Source organism: Myotis myotis, unplaced genomic scaffold (assembly GCF_014108235.1).
Source record: "Myotis myotis isolate mMyoMyo1 unplaced genomic scaffold, mMyoMyo1.p scaffold_m19_p_13, whole genome shotgun sequence".
Classification (NCBI taxonomy): domain Eukaryota; kingdom Metazoa; phylum Chordata; class Mammalia; order Chiroptera; family Vespertilionidae; genus Myotis; species Myotis myotis.
Genome location: NW_023416317.1, coordinates 27,653,312 through 27,657,563, shown reverse-complemented (window position 1 = coordinate 27,657,563; position 4,252 = coordinate 27,653,312). Strand labels below are relative to the sequence as shown.

Sequence of the window (4,252 nt, the reverse complement as noted above, 5' to 3'; positions counted from 1 at the left end):
GAGAGGAGAGGAGAGGAGAGGAGAGGAGAGAGAAGAGAAGAGAAGAGAAGAGAAGAGAAGAGAAGAGAAGAGAAGAGAAGAGAAGAGAAGAGAAGAGAGAAACATTGATCAGTGGCTTCCTGCATGCACCAGAAACAAACCCACAACTTAGGCATGTGTCCTGACCGGGAATTGAACTCACGACCTTTCAGTGTACAGGATGACACTCCTACCAACTGAGCTACACTGGCCAGAGCCAAAACAACTGTCATCCTTAAAATGCCCAAGCACCCAGCTGGTCCTCTCACTCCCAAGGTCACACCCTCCTTAGCCTGTCCCCCACCTCTCGCCCACCTCCCCTGACAAGCCCAAGGTCAGTCCTGGGAGGAGGCTGGGGCAGAGCTGGAGGTGGGAAGAGATAGCATTGGACAGATAGTTAGTTTGGATTAGGGAAGAGATAAGGAGGGCTAGGTTCTTAGAGACCTTTCTTAATACCAAATAGCCAGCCCTATTCCCAGCCCGTTTCGAATCATTTCCCATAGCTCAGCTTCTCTCTGCCCTGCACACACTACCAAATGGTGTGGCCCTTACGTCATCCTTACTCCTCCACAACCATCCCTGGACACAACCTGCTACCTGAGCCTCCCTGTAGTGGGGATCCCTGGACCCATGGGCTCCACAGAGCTCCCAGGGATGAAGTGCAGAGAGCCCGGGGAAGGGCCGTTATGAACCGGAACCTTGCAGAGCTGAGACAGGTGTGGGCTGGGAACCAGCATGGTGATGGAAAAGAGGAGTTTTCTCTCCAGGCCCACAGTCTCTAAGGCCCCCTTTCCCAGCATCCCACCAAGAACCCCAGGGGAAGGTCCTTGGCTCCCCCGGACAGGGCTCTCCAGCTTCACGCTCTTGGCTGCTTCTCCAATCAGCTCCCAGAAACTCCCAAACGCCAGCTCAGAGTCATGACAGCGGCCAGTTGGTGCTTCTCTCTCCCAGCCCATGTGCTCGGCAGGAGGTGGGGCAGCGGCTGGATCCCGTAGCCCAGAGTTGGTCAGCTTCTCCTTCCACCCTCCACCGAGTGCTGGAGGGGGTTCCTGATGAGGGTCTCAGCGGCCCTCTCCATGTCCCCGAATTCCTGGGCATCCTCAGCATGGGCTGACCCACACTGTCCCATGGTGCCTGGTGTGCTTGGTCCTGTGGTGAGAGTGTCGTCTGCGGTCTGGCCTGCCCCGGGGAAGCCGATGGCTTCTGATCTGCCTGCAGGCGGCCGCTGAGATAAGACAGGTGGAGCCAGCTCACCCGAGCTCAGCACTTACACCTCCAAAGATGATTTTAATGACACAAAATTCTTCTGATATAGCATTACATTAAAATGCAAAACTGTAGAGATTTCTCTAAATAATCTACATATATGTATAACATGATAGATAGAAAATGTTAAAAGTACATATTTATCAATGGTGAGATTATGTGTCATTTAAAATTTTTCCTTTTACGTATTTTCCAGATTTTCTGCAATGATCACATTTTATGTTTATAACCAGAATATTTGAGCAAATTCGTTAGCAGTTCAGAGATGCGAGAGACCATTGGCCTGGAGTAATCAGATGTTTCCTAAAAGACCTGAGTTGAGAAAGGCCCTGTAGACAATGACCAGTGTTGTTACAAGAGGTTGATCAGGTGGGTCCTATTCTCCCCACTGGACAGCCGGGGAGCCTGAGACCTGGGCCTTGCTCAAGGTCGCTCACCAGCGTTAGTAGTCAGGAAGAGAACCCCGCTCCCGATTCTGGGCACGTGGGTTTTTCATTAGGCCCAGCTGCCTGGTGATGGGAGGAGCCTGTGGGCATCTGCTCATTAGCTCTCAGCCCTCGCCCTCTGATTGTTTATCTGGAGCGACTGCAGAAGCAAGTCTGGGACACCTGCCCCTGGGACGCCTGCCCCTGGCCCGGCTGCCTGGCTTGCATGCATCTCCCGGTAGGTCTTAGCAGCCATTGCTCCAAATCACGGGGCCTGCTGCTCGGGGCTGGCAGTGTTTGGGATCACACTGCTCCCAGGTCCACTAAATCACTCCCAATGCAGCAAGCGCAGCAGGTGCTGTGAGCTCTCATCAGCAGTGTCTTGTGCTGGGGGACTCTGCAGGTGGGGGACTCTGCAGGTGGGTGACTCTGCAGGTGGGTGCCTCCCAGAAGCAGCTGTTTGTTTGAGCAACACTTGATCAGAACGTGCATTCTGGGTCCTTTGCAGGTTTTCTGGGGGAAAACAGCAGCAGAGGCTGGCACCAGGAAGCGAAGGTGCAGTAAAACAGCCACAGGGAAGTGGCGTGAAGAATTGGAACTTTGGTGCCAGACAGACTTGGGTTTGAGCCCTGACACAGGTGCCTTTCAGTTAAGGTTCTTTGGGCAAGCCGCTGAATCTTTCTGAGTCCCGATTTTCCCCATCTGTCAAATGGGTATGATGATACCCATCTCACTGGGAGTATTAAACACTGTGATCACGATGCTCCATAATTGTACTCCGATGGCTAAGTACAATGGACTTTATTTTTAAGAAGTTACTACTTACTATTACATTATAATGGGATAATATTTCATTTTAAGCATATTCTAACCAAATGGTGCAATGTGAAACATGGCAGAGCAGTTTGGAACAATTGGAGCTGTTTGAGAGACTTTGAGAAGGAGGAGACATTGAGACATTGTAGTGGCTTTTAGGAGGACAGCCTTGCTAAGTGGAGAGCAGTGCAAATAGCCTTGCCAACATTAAGAGAACTGTCAATGGCTCTGCGTTTGGCTTAGGTTGCGTCCTTGCTGCAGGAGTGGGAAGACATATGGGCCCCTCACTCTGCCCTTGGGCCACACCATTCCTATCTTGTGCCTCTGCTCATGTCATTCCCAGCCTGGAGTGATCCCCTGGTCTTTCTGAGTCCCATTATCTCCTCGACCTGCTCAGATCTCTTTCCACACCACCCCTGCCTTTCTACCCAAAAGTCATCGAATTGTTCAACATGGTTTCCTCCTCTCTCTCTCTGCCACTATTGTTTGTGTCTCCGTCTGAGAGGCTGTGCAGAGTGGTGGGAAAGGCAGTGGTACCGGATAGAACCAGACTGTCCCTGCCACACATTGGTTCTGCGGCCAAGGGCAGGTTATGCAACTGCTCTGAGCATCAGTTTCATCATACAAATGTGTGAATTGTATTTATAGTGATCAACTCTTGAGCACTCATATGCCAAGCACTGTGCAAAGAGCTGTAAAGACGTTATTTCCCTTAGTCTTTGAGTATATGAGGCACGCAGTGGTGTGCTGGCAGATGTTTAACAACTGGCTCCCTGAAAAGAGCAGCCTTGATTTGTTGTTTGCCAATTTCTGGGGTGTAAATATTCTCACTGTGGATAATTTCAAGCTGTCAACTTGATGTTACTGAATAGAGTTGGGAAGAGAAGTGGACGATCAACTCCCACAAACCATGAGAGCCAGTATCTCACATGCTTCAGGAGGTGCCACCATCCCTCTTCTATGGGTGAAGAAACGGAGTCTCTGGGGCTTAAGTGACCTGCCTAAGCTCCCCCAGGTGATGAAGGCAGAGCAGCAACTCTAACTCAGGCTGTTTACCTCCACAACCTTTGCTCTCTCAGCTTCACTCAACTAAGGGACTGTTACAGGATCCCATTTAACTAGGGTACTTTCGATGTGGCATGGTGCCCAGCACACAGTAGGTCTTCAAAGCTGATGGCTGTTGTTGAAGCCATTGTCAATGATCATGTGGCCAGGTGGTTTCCAGGCCCTTCTCTGAGGCTGGGCCTCAGCAACTCAGGAAGAGCCGGGGTGGAGGACTCTGAGGCCGCTCCTCCATCTCTGTCTCCTTCCTGCCACAATTCAAATGTTCCTATTTCCCTGGTGAGAACATTTGGAAAATGCCTTCTCAGTTCAATAATGACCGCTGCAGCTGCCGGAGGGCAGTTGGTTATTTCACATGACTTAGTACAGTTTCATAAACACATTTAAGATGGTCCATGTCCGAGAGGAAGGGAGAGGTCGGTAATCCTGCAGGTCCCTGTGGGAGTGAGAGAGGAAGAGAGAGCATGTGTTCCCTTGGAGTTCGTTTCGTCTGCTGGTGACAGAAGTTGCAGGGAAGAATGTGATCGCCCCTTGGCCACTTAGAGAAAATCTCTCCCCAACCCAAGGATATACACACATACACACCAAACCCCAAATACTACAGTCAGGGGCGCCGATCGCGCTGTCAAGGAGAGGGTTATGAATATGGGCCAAGGGTTACTGTG

General features: G+C 50.9%; 1 pseudogene; it reads right to left on the bottom strand.

Annotated features, from left to right (window-relative positions):
• Positions 1 to 611: 611 nt before the first annotated feature.
• Positions 612 to 1,147, bottom strand: LOC118668597 (annotated as a pseudogene).
• Between the last annotated feature and the right edge of the window lie 3,105 nt (positions 1,148 to 4,252).